At 34.2% G+C, this 13655-nt stretch overlaps 1 protein-coding gene across 1 annotated transcript in view; it reads left to right on the top strand.

Annotated features, from left to right (window-relative positions):
- The window catches only part of CFAP47 (cilia and flagella associated protein 47), a 469679-nt gene that overhangs the window by 203955 nt on the left and 252069 nt on the right, over positions 1-13655 (top strand). The window lies entirely within an intron of this gene.

Below are 13655 nucleotides of genomic sequence, written 5' to 3' on the forward strand. Positions count from 1 at the left end.
GACTGGGACTTCCCCTTCAGAACTGTGGGTGCCCTTTTGTCCCAGAGCAGGTTGAGAAATGCCATCCAAGAGTCAAGTTCTGGAATCGGAGACTCCAGGAGCCCACTTGGTGCTCTACCCACTGTGGTCATGCTACTGTCTAAGGTGCAAGACAAAGTTCTCTTTACTGTTTGTTTCCTCTGCTTTTCTTAGGTGAAAGTAGTCTTACCCCCTAGGCACCACAGCTGGGGATGTGCTGAGTCTCGCCTGAATCCAGCAAGTCTCAGAGTCTCATCCAAGTTCCTCAACATTGTACCTGCTGGTTATTCAGGGCCCAAGGCCTCTTTGGTTAGTGGTTGATGAATCCCGCTAAGTCTAGGACCTTCCTTTCATGGCAGTGGGTTCCCTTCTGGCTCTGGATGTGTCTAGAAGTAGTGTCCAGGAGCTGAGTTCTAGAAAGAGGACCTCACAACTCTGAAAAGTTCCTTATCCTGCTGTGCCTGAACTGGTATTGAAGATGCAAGACAGGGTTCTCCCAACTCTTCCCTCTCTTCTCAGGTGGAGGGAAAGAATCTCCTTTGGAGCCGCAAAAGCTGTGCAACATGGGGGTAGGGAAGAGGTGATGCCTACAGTGGTGTCTCGATAGGTTGCAGCCCCCAAGTCTTCTGGCTCTGAGTACAGTTCATCGCTAGGACTTGCCTGGGAGTTGCCGTCCTTGTGGCCTATATTGCCTTTCAAGTTCACCTAGGGTCCAATAGGACTTTAGTCTGTGATGGTGAGCCTTGTGCAAGCTCAAGTTTTGACCACTGTGATTGGTGATTCCCTTCTGGCTATGCTTGGTTTATATGTTCCCTCTGTGGCTGGTCATCACCTGAGTTCAGTCCAGTTTTGTTTTCTATTATAACAGGGCAGCACTGAGTTCAGTGCTTCACAATTGCTGCAATATCCCTCTCCCCAGTGCACAGAAATGCTCTCTGCCCCACACTGCAACTGCCAAGGCTTAGGGGAGGGATGGTGTCCACAATTTAAGACTGTTTTTCCTACCTCTTTATTGCCTCTTTTAGTGATATGAATTTAAAGCCGGGTTCTGTGAGTGTTCACCTCATTTTTGCTTCTTATGAAGATGTTTATTTTGTGTAGATAGTTGTTAAATTTGTGTCTTTGCTGGGGGATGATCAGTAGAGCCATTTATTCTGCTATCTTGTTCCACCCTCGATTCATAAAAAATATATATTTAAAAATTTTAGGAATATTCACAATTGCATTGAACACAATAGGGAACTCAGAACAATGAATATGTATAATAGAATTTAGTATAATGAGAGTGACATTACAAAATCCATAATAAATATTAGTTCAGTCAGTAAATAGAGCTAGATCAATTGGCTGATACTTTGGAATACAGGTAAAATTATCTCTGTATTACATACCACATACAGAAAATGAATAAATAAATGCCAAGATTGTAAATAACTTGAAGGAAAAATAAGTGAATCATTATCTGATTTTTGTATGATAATTTATTTAAAGTAATCCTCACAAGGACAGAAGCCACTAAAACTATTATTTGGTTAACAAATATCTATTAATCACCAATTTATATGTTTAGCACTGTTCTAGGGATTAGAGATGTAGTAGTGAACAAAAGAGCCCAAATCCCTTCTATCATGTCAGGTAAATTCTAGTAAAAAGAAGCAACTCAGCTGCATCGGCCCTGGAAATTAGTCTAGTCTCTTGAGTAGCAGGTGGAAATTTTTATCACTCACAATACATTCACAAGCTGATTAAATAAAATTTTTATTATATTTATAATTGGAATTCTTGGTTGCTTATTGAACTACAAAAAATCAGAAGAATTATAAATATTATATAAATATACATATACACATCCACATATAATTTAGCATTTTTTAATATAGAAAAATACATAAGTAAATATATGTTTATTCACCAACTGTTTTATCAATGTTTCCATGCCTGACTCCAGTGATTTCCAATTTAGCTGTCTTCTGTCCTTAATCCCATTATCAGGACAAACTGTCACCCTTTGTAATGGTCAGAGAAACAACAGTGTTTGTGATATCATTGTAAATAGAAAGTTAAGAAATATGAGAGACAAGCAACTATCATATTCCATAATGTTCAGAGTTATTATGTAGATAATTCATTTTTGAAGAAATCTTACCTTTTAATGTATTGTCTAAATAGTACTCTCATTTCCTCTCACCTTCCTCCCTCAGTGTCATCATTTTTGCTACATTTACTATGCCTACGTTATAAATATGTGTAACACTTATATTCTGTTACTACTATTCAACCATGTGTAATGTTACCTGGAACTTCCATTTTTACTGCATTTCACTATTAGATGGATAAATACCATAATAATTTTCTTTTTCTTTTTTTTGCTTTTGTTTTATTTTTCCCTTCAAAATTATTATTATTATTATTATTATTATTATTATTATTATTTTATTATACTTTAAGTACTGGGGTACATGTGCAGAACGTGCAGTTTTGTTACATAGGTATACACGTACCATGGTGGTTTGCTGCACCCATCTACCCATCACCCAGTACCTAACATTAGGTATTTCTCCTATATGTTATCCCTCCCCTAGGCTCCCACCCCCTGACAGGCCCCAGTGTGTGATGTTTCCCTCCCTATGTCCATGTGTTCTCACTGTTCAAGTCCCACTTATGTGTGAGAACTTGCAGTGTTTGGTTTTCTGTTCATGTGATAGTTTGCTGAGAATGATGGTTTCCAGTTCCATCCATGTCCCTGCAAAGGACATGAACTCATCCTTTTTATGGCTGCATAGTATTCCACATATGTATATGTGCCACATTTTCTTTATCCAGTCTATTATTGATGGACATTTGGGTTGGTTCCAAGTCTTTGCTATTGTGAATAGTGCTGCAATAAACATACATGTGCATGTGTCTTTATAGTAGAATGATTTAAAATCCTTTGGGTATATACCCAGTAATGGAAATGCTGGGTCAAATGGTATTTCTAGTTCTAGATCCTTGAGGAATCACCACACTGTCTTCCACAATGGTTGAACTAATTTACACTCCCACCAACAGTGTGTAAGTGTTCCTATTTCTCCACATCCTCTCCAGCATCTGTTTTTTCCTGACTTTTTAATGATCGCCATTCTAACTGGCGTGAGATGGTATCTCATTGTGGTTTTGACTTGCATTTCTCTAATGACCAGTGATGATGAGCATTTTTTCATATGACTATTGGCTGCATAAATGTCCTTCTTTTGAGAAGTATCTGTTCATATCCTTTGCCCACTTTCTGATGGGGTTGTTTTTTTCTTGTAAATTTGTTTAAGTTCTTTGTAGATTCTGGATTTTAGACCTTTGTCAGATGGATAGATTGCAAATATTTTCTCCCATTCTGTAGGTTGCCTGTTCACTCTGATGATAGTTTCTTTTGCTGTGCAGAAGTTTTTTAGTTTAAGTAGATCCCATTTGTCAATTTTGGTTTTTGTTGCTATTGCTTTTGGTGTTTTAGACATGAAGTCTTTGCCCATGCCTATGTCCTGAATGGTATTGCCCAGGTTTTCTTTGAGGGTTTTTATGGTTTTAGGTTTTAGGTTTAAGTCTTTAATGCAACTTCGGTTAATTTTTGTATAAGGTATAAGGAAGGGGTCCAGTTTCAGTTTTCTGCATATGGCTAGCCAGTTTTCCCAACAACATTTATTAAATAGGGAATCTTTTCCCCATTGCTTGTTTGTGTCAGGTTTGTTGAAGATCAGATGGCAGTAGATGTGTGGTATTGTTTCTGAAGCCTCTGTTCTGTTCCATGGGTCTATATATCTGTTTTGGTACCAGTACCATGCTGTTTTGGTTACTGTAGCCTTGTAGTATAGTTTGAAGCCAGGTAACGTGGTGCCTCTAGCTTTGTTCTTCTTGCCCAGGATTGCCTTGGCTATGCGGTCTCTTTTTTGGTTCCATATGAAGTTTAAAGTAGTTGTTTCCAATTCTGTGAAGAAAGTCATTGGTAGCTTGATGGGGATAGCATTGAATCTGTAATTTACTTTGGGCAATATGGCCATTTTCATGATATTGATTCTTCCTATCCATAAGCATGGAATGTTTTTCCATTTGTTTGTGTCCTCTCTTATTTCATTGAGCAGTGGTTTGTAGTTCTCCTTGAAGAGGTCCTTCACATCCCTTGTAAGTTGGATTCCTAGGTATTTTATTCTCTTTGAAGCAATTGTGAATGGCAGTTCACTCATGATTTGGTTCTCTGTTTGTCTATTATTGGTGTATAGGAATGCTTGGGATTTTTGCACATTGATTTTGTATCCTGAGACTTTGCTGAATTTGCTTATCAGCTTAAGGATATTTTGGGCCGAGACGATGGGGTTTTCTAAATGTAGAATCACGTCATCTGCAAACAGAGACAATTTGCCTTCCTCTCTTCCTATTTGAGTACCCTTTATTTCTTTCTCTTGCCTGATTTCCCTGGCCAGAACTTCCAATACTATGTTGAATAGGCGTGGTGAGAGAGGGCATAATAATTTTATTTTTCTAACCACTTCAAGAATCTCTATTCTCTTAGTTCTCTTTGTAACTATCTTAGTGTGATTTATATGTGAATAGTATCTTACTAAGTATAAAATTTGGGGGTTATTATTTTTCTCTGAACACTGTGCACAGTGCCCTCACTATGTTATGCCTGTAAAGTAGCTGTGAAAAACTGAGATCAGCCTGATAACTCCTACACTGTAGGTGAATTGCTTTGCTTTGTTCTGCACTTTTTTATATTCTCAAAATGAGTGAGGTTTTGAAGGATTTAAAACCTATTCTAAAATATACATTTGTTTGTAAATTTGGCATATAAGATATTTTTGGTGCTCATTTAAATTCTACAATATTGCTTGAAACTCAGATATGAAGATGCTTTTTAGAATATTCTATTAACATAAATGCTCTTGTATTATACCTGATATTTTTGTGTAATCTTAAACAGAGCATATTTAACATTTAATTATTAACTATGGTATTTACTATATGATTATTTTGCAGATTATTTTCATTACATCCTGAAAGTTATCTCCTCTCCTTAGTTTTTCTGGGAATTTTATGATGAATAATATTGAATATATATATATTAATTTGTCAAATTAAATTTATTTAAAAATGTGAATTAACTTTGCATCCTGGCACAAACTCAAATTTTCCATGATAGTTAAATTATTTTTATTTAACTTACCAGAAAGAATATTTACTGTTATTTTAGTTGATTGCTTTAACTTACTTGAATGATAATTAGTCTATAATTTTTTTCTACCATTTTATTTTTTTTAATACAGTTAATGCAAACCTTAAACAATTACCTGGAGAGCATTCTTTTTTTGGAGACATTGAAAGAGTTTCTGTGTTAGTGATATTTCTTGTCTTTTGAATTTTATAGTATTCACTGATAAGACCATCTAGATTTTTTTCTTTGTAGGATGATTTTAAATAACAAGTTAATTGTTTAATTGTTATAGGATTATTCTTATTTTCTGTTTGTCCTTGAATGAGATTTTGTAACATATTTTTGTGAAATTAATGAGCTTTATCTAAGATTTTTAAAATACTAGCACAAAATTATTCATAAATTATTGTATCTATTCTATTATATGCAACTTCTGTAATTGTTTTCTTTTTATTTTCAATTTTTTTCTTATAGCATCTTCTGTTTTAATTCAGTCTTTCTCCATAGCAATTTTTATCTTGATACTGAAAATATTTTACTTAATTTCCAGTTTATTGTTCACTTATGTAGAAGTCATATCAAGTATTATATGCATTACTTTATATCACATTTCATGTGACTCATAACTATTATATGTGACTGATCTTATAATGATTTAGAGTTCACATATCTTCATAACTCAACTACCTTTACAAGCAAGATTATCTATGTGTGCATTAAAGAATATACCTCATTGCATTTCAGAAGTGTTTCAAAACAAAATTCGAAAATTCCCTATTATATTTTATGAAGATAGATATGGAAATCTGAAATTACTAGCAAACAGAATCCAGCAATATAGAAAAAGTATAAAATATAATCAGGAGATGAAATCTATCTTAGGAGTACAAAGTTGTTTTAACATAAATGCCAGTCCATGTAGTACATCATATTAATGAAATAAAAATAAAGAAAAAGGAATATTTCAATGGACACAGTAACAGTGAAATTATGTATCTAGCAAGAGACTTGTATGAAGAATATATAAAAAACACTTACAAGTCAGTGATAAAAAGACAACCCAATTTAAAAATGTGCAAAATATTTGAATAGACATTTCTAAAAGGAAAATGAGTAAATGACCCACAAGCACATTAAAAGATGTTCAGCCTAATTAGTAATTTGGGAAATGCACAGCAAAATCACAGTAAGTTAGCATTTGGCACCAACTTCTGTAACTAAAATTTTTAAAAAGTCAAATGTAAAAGCTTCTGCACAGTAATGGATACAATCAACAGAGTAAAGAGACAACCCACAGAAATGGGAGAAAACATTTGCAAAATATTCATCTGATAAGGGATTAATAACCAGAATATATAAGGAGCTCAAACAACTCCATAGGAACAACAAATTTAATAATCTGATAAAAAATGGGCAAAAAATTTGAATAGCTATTTCTCAAAAGAAGACATACAAATGGTAAATAGGCACATGAAAAAGTGCTCAACATCATTGATCATCAGAGAAATGCAAATCAAAACTACAGTGAGATATCATTTAACCACAGTTAGAATGGCTTATATCCAAAAGACAGGCAATAAAAAATGCTGGTGAGGATGTGGAGAAAAGAGAGTCCTTGTACACTGTTGGGGGGAATGTAAATTAGTACAATCACTATAGAGAACAGTTTGGAGGTTCCTCAAAAAACTAAAAATTGAGCTGCAGTATAACCCAGGAATCCCACTGCTGGGTATATATTCAAAAGACAGGAAACCAGTATATTGAACAGATATCTGCACTTAACAGTTTGTTGCAGCACTGTTCACCATAGCCAAGATTTGGAAGCAACCTAAGTGTCCATCAGCAGTTGAACAGATAAAAAAAAAATGTGGTACATACACACAATGGGGTACTATTCAGCCATAAAAAAGAACGATATCCTGTCATTTACAACAAGATGAATGGAACTGGAAATCATTATGTTAAGTGAAATAAGCCATGCACAGATAAACAAACATTGCGTATTCTCATTTATTTGTGGAATCTAAATATCAGAACAACTAAAGTCATGGACAGAGAGTAGAAGAATGGTTACCATGGACTGGGAAGGGTAGTGAGAGGCTGGGGGAGGTGGGGATAGTTAATGGGTACAAAAAAGAATAGTTAGAAAGAATGAGACCTACTATTTGATAGCACAGCAGGGTGATTATAGTCAATAACAACTGTACTGGTTAAAATGGTGTTATCAGATTGTTTGCAACTCAATGGATAAATGCTTGAGGAGATGGATGCCCTATTCTTCATGATGTGCTTATTTCACATTGAATGCCTGTATCAAAACATCTCATGTACCCCATAAATATATGCATCTACTATGTAGCCACGGAAATTAAATTTTTTGAATTAAAAAAATAAAGATTATAACAAGTGTTGGCAAGGATTCATAGAAATCGGAAACCTCATGTGTTGCTAGAGGGATTGTAAAATCGTGCAACCCCTTTGCAAAACTGTTTGGTAGTTTCTCAAAATGTTAAAATTAGATTAACTAATGAGAGAGGTTATGCATGCATGGGGGCAGGGAGTATATGGGAAATCTCTGCACTTTTTGTACAATTTTGCTGTGAATGTAAAACTGCTATAAAAAAAGTCTCTTGGGAAATAGATTAGCAATATGATTCAACAATTCCACTCATTGGTTTATACTCAAGATAATTGAAAATATATGATTACAAAAAGCTTTTACATAAATGCTCATAGCAGCATTATTCACAATAGCCAAAAATTAGAAACACAAATATCCATAAAGAAAATGTGGTATATTCCCAAAGTGGAATGTTATTCAGCAATCAAAAGAAATGAAATACTTATACATGCTGCAACATGAATGAACCTTGAAAATATTATGCTAAATAAAAGACAACAGAACACAAAAGGGCACATATTTTATAATTTTATTTCTATGACACGTCCATAATAGACAAATCCATAGTGACAGAATGTAGATTCATTTATGTCCATGGTATGAGGGAAGAGAGAAACGAGAAGTGACAGTTAATGAGTATCAAGCTTATTTATGTGTTGATAAAAATATTTTAAAAGCAGATAGTAGTGATGATTGCACAGCTATATGACTATACTAAACAACAATGAATTGAACAATTGAATTGCATGAAATTTGTGTTATGTGAATTATATCTCAATATAACTTTTATAAAAATGTACTGTTATAGTCATCTAACATAAAAATCATGTGACAATTGTTATATTCAGAATAAGTAAATTGACTAATTTTTTCTAAAATTTCTGATTAAATTTTGTGTTTAACAAACACATCTCTAATTCATAATACTATAAAGACCAGTATTTTTATTGCTACTTAAATATACCTGAATATCAGAAGTGATGTAATGTAAAACTGGATAAAAACATAACTTCCCAATTAAAAATTTTAAAAATGTGTGGAGCATCATTTGAATTTTCTGGTTTCTGACAAATGACAACTACATTAGACTGCTGGTTCTGTCTCCAAAAAAAGACAACCATTGACCAACACGTCTCAGACGATAATGTGAATACTTGGAGATTTTGCTAATGTTTTTATATTTTGCTAGGTGTTGGGTGAGGCCAGAAATTCTGCATTTTCAACAAGCTTCCATTTGATGTAGGTGCTGCTGATTCACTTAGCTCACTTTGGGTAGCAAATCCTTAGAGGGCGTATAGAAGAGAGAGTAGCTTGTATCAAAGGAACTATCATAAAAGTAGAGAAAATCCTTGATGTATCAAAGCTGTGATAAACTGTGATGAGGGCTTGGCAGCAGCCTTGAGTATAAAAGACAAGATACAGGCATAGGATCAGAGATTAGAGAAGAGCTTTGAAGTTTTGTCTTTACTTTTTCACATCATCGCCTTGGAAGAATCATTGTCATCCTATTCTTACTGAGAGCCTTGTTTGAACAGCTACAGCCCATGCCTACTGGTATTCAACAAGTAATAATATCAAAGCAGATTCAAAGTTGTGATGGGTTGAACAAAAATAGGTGCCCTGGTTTCTACTCAGGGAGATAGAGAACTGGAAACTGTTTTCTCCCACCCTTATAACAACAATGAAAGTCAGACAAGCAGCAAATTCTCTGTTTTTCTTGAACCTTAACATAAAGCTGAGATTGCAGGGCAACAAAGAGAGACTTGGTTTTTACTGGAAGAAATGAGATGATAGCAATGGTCTACCTGTAGATAGATCTAGACGCCATTAAGAATAGTTGAGTTAGGGTGATTGGTGTATTGGTAGAGGCCAAGTATAGACTAGTGAGAGATCATGAAACTCCTAGTGGCCGCAGTTATAGACTCTGCATCTTCTTGCAGGTGTTTATTCCACAAACTTCACATGTTGCTCACAGAAATGACTAAAGTGAGTCTGGAGAATGTGTACTCCTTAGTACCTAGTGTAGGGGCAGGCAATTCACTCCAACTTCTGTATATCTGTCTTAGTCCATTTAGTGTTGCTGTAACAGAATACTACAGATTGGGTAATTTATAAACAATAGAAGTTTATTTGGGTCATGACTCTGGTGGCTGGGAAGTCCAAGATAATTAGGTTGCATTTGATGAGGGCCTTCTTGCTGCATTATTACATTATGGTAGGCATCCGATAGCTAGAGAAGATGATAAAAAGTAAGAGCATGCAAGAAAGAGAGAAAAAGAGGGCCAGACTCCCAATGTAACTAACACACTCCTGAGATAACACCATTAATCCATTCATGAAGCCAGAGCTCTCATGATCTAATCACCTCCTAAAAGTCCCACTTCTATTGGTTGGTATTAACCATTGAAATGGCAATGAAATTTGAACATGAGATTTAGAGGGGACATTCAAACCATAGCAATACCTTATAGAACAGATGTGTTCATCTATGTTAATTTAAGGACAACAGATACTGTCACCCAAAGGGCTCTGGTGAATACTCATTGCAGTTTCAAAAAAAAAAAAGAAAAGAAAAAGAAACAAAAAGGAAAAAAAAGAAAATAACAAACCACCTCTTGCCCCAAGAAAGGGGCTGGAATTCAACATTTCTGTCAAGTAGAAAATCCCAAACAATCTATAAAAAACTCCTAGAAATACTATATGCATTTATCAAAGTCAGAGGATATATGATCACTATACAATTAAATTAAATTATATTTCTATATATTGGCAGTAAACAATTGGAATTTAAAATAAAAATATACCATTTAACATAGAAGAAATACTTAAGTATCTAATATTAAGTACTTAGTATAAGTATGTATAACAAAATAAATTAGAGATATATATGCTATAAACTACAAAACACTGATGAAAGCAATCAGTGATAACTAAATAGAGAAATATAGCATGCACATGATGTTGGAAAACTAAATGTTGTTAGGCTATCAAATTGATCTATAGATTCAATTCAATTCCAGTGAAAATACCATCACATATTCTTATAGATCAATATCAGTAAGTTGACTCTAAAATATATATATAAAGGCGTTGCCATTAAAATAGCCAAAACAATTTTGAAAAGGCGGAAGAAATTTTGAAACTACAATAATTAAGACTGGGTGGTATTGACAAAAGAATAGATGGGTAGATCAAAAGAACAGAATTGAGAGACAAGGAATATATCTACACAAATGTAATCAACTGGGTGTTTTTGCTTACAAAAGTGCAAAAGCAATTAAATCAAGTAAGGCTAGTGTTTTCAACAAATATTACTTGAATAATTGGAAGTGCATATGTAAAAAATGAGCATTTACCTATACCTCACATCTTGTACTAAAATTATCTCAAAGTAGATCATAGATCTAAATGTAAACCCACACAACTTTTATATACATACATATATACACATATATACATGTATACACATATCTATATGTATTGGACTTTACCATATTAAAATTTCTGCTTTATGAAAGACACTATTAAGAGAAAGAAAAGACAAGCTACAGACTGGGAGAAAGTGTTTTTGAATAACATATTCCACAAATTTCTTGTATGCAGGATACATAAAGAACTCTCCAAACTCAACAACAAGAAAATAAACAACCAAATTTGAAAAATAGTCAAAAGTTCTGAAAAGATACATCACCAAAAAAAGAAAGATAGAAAAAAGACATATATAAGTTGCCCAATACAATTACTATATAATCCAGAAATCTGTTTTCCAGCTGTTTCACCAAAATACATTAGAATTACCAAGCATCGTATGTTCTCACTCATAAGTGGGAGCTAAGCTATGAGGATGCAAAGGCGTAAGAATGATACAATGGACTTTGGGGACTCACGGGGAAAGGGTGAGAAGGGAGTGAGGGATAAAAGGCTACCAACTGGGTTCGGTGAATACTACTTGGGTGCTGGGTGCGCCAAAATCTCACAAATCACCACTAAAGAACTTACTCATGTAATCAAGTACCACCAGTTCCCCCCCAAAACCTATGGAAATAAAACTTTTTTTAAAAAAGAATTGCTGATCACAATAAGCACTACATGAGATAATTTATAGCAGATTTTCATAATTGCCTCTAAACTGAAGACAAACCAAATGCCCTTCAATTGGTGAATGAATACCTCATCTCTGTGACATCCATCAAATACAGTACTACTCAACAATGAAAACAACAACGACTATTGATTCACACAACATAGGTGCATCTTAAATGAATTTCACTAAGTAAAAGAAGCCAAAACAACAAGACCCCACAAGACTACATGTTGATATTGTGTGATTCAACTTTTATGGCATTTTGGTAAAGGTGAAGTTATTGAGATTAAAAACACATCAGTGTTTGCCAGGTGCTAACAGATGACGGTAGGGATTGACTACAAAGGTGCAGCACGTTGGAATTTTGGGGGTGATCACACTTTTCTTTATGGAAATGTGATGGCAGGTACGTGAAAATGTATTCCTCAAGTTCCTATAGGTGTGTACCACAAAGAGTGAATGCTAGTGTAAGTAATTTTATAAAATCAACCAAGATATGTAAGTAATTAAGGACAAAATGCAGGCTGTGGCAAATGAATATAACTGGGTTACAAATGTTGGACAACCTCACTGATGGTAATGAAAAAGAAATGAGCTTATTTAATTGTAAAGAAATATAACTGTGTAGTCTAAGACTAAAGGTGTAAAGAACTATACATACACACCTTACTCTAGTTTCTCACAGGGGTATGGCTTTGCAATTCTGAAAGCACTTTATATACATACTAGAGTTTAACCAATACATAAAAATATTGTAGATAATGAGATTGAGATTTTTCACTGTTGACAAAATAAGGTGGGGCGGGTGTCATAATGAATTCTGTGGTCCTGAGTTGTGATTGGTGGAGTGGGAAATAACAGGATAACAATTAGTTGTTGCTGTATTGTTATGTATTCATTGACTTCTGCTTGGAGGATTTTTTTTAATTCATTGTTTTCCTGTTATGGATGTGATTTTCCTACAACAAGATATTAAGCTCCTTCAAGACAGTTTCTGTCCCTCCTCTAATGTCTGTACAAGACAAGGATGTGCTATCTGGTGGATACAGCCTATGTCCACTGCTAACTGACTGATTCTCTATCAGTGTAAAAGGCTAGCAAATTATCTTTTTCAGATCAAAAGTTATCATTGCTTCCAGTCCAGAGAAAAATAAATATTAACTACAAAAGTGAAATATTTTGCTTTTATTGATAGCTATGGGTGGCAAATATACATTCAGAGAAGCACATTTTACTTAGCTAAGAGAGTATATCTTAGGTTCTCACCACATACATATACACAAAATAGTGACTATGTGAAGTGATGAATATGTTAATTAGCTTGATTTTGGGAATCACTACACAAGGTATACTTATATCAAAACACAATTTATGTTCTGTATACATATACTCTTTATTTGCCAATTATACATCAAAGCTGGACAAAAAAGAGAAGCACATGTAGGTTATCATTATTCAGCCAACTGGCAATGTGTATTTAAAATCATTAATTCGATTACATTGAATCTTATATCAAAAATGTTACTTATAAGTTTTGATCAGGAAATAATACTTTGAAAAATACAGAGATTGTTTGCTATGCATTAGTTGAAAATCCTTAGTGATCTGTGTTTGCTAGACTGATTTTGTGACAATATGCTATAGAAATCCTATAGAAATGTTCAATGTCATAGCTTCTCAGATGAAAAAGTACTGGACATTGTCTGTGAAGTGTCCAGGACATCTGTGATTCAAGAGAAAATTAAGTCTTCCAATTCCAGGTGTAAAGCAATCCCGGTTTTGAAGCTAATATACATGTCATGGGTGTATCATGTCATGGTTTTTCTTCTTCACAGAAAATGGGAGTAGAGAGATTTGAGGGAATTTATAAAGATCACCATTTGCCCCTTGTTTTCAGACAAGAAATTGTCTCACACCATGAAGAATCTAGGCTATTTGGAAACTTATTGAAAAAGAAAATGTCACATTCA

Source organism: Gorilla gorilla, chromosome X (genome assembly GCF_029281585.2).
Source record: "Gorilla gorilla gorilla isolate KB3781 chromosome X, NHGRI_mGorGor1-v2.1_pri, whole genome shotgun sequence".
Lineage (NCBI taxonomy): Eukaryota > Metazoa > Chordata > Mammalia > Primates > Hominidae > Gorilla > Gorilla gorilla.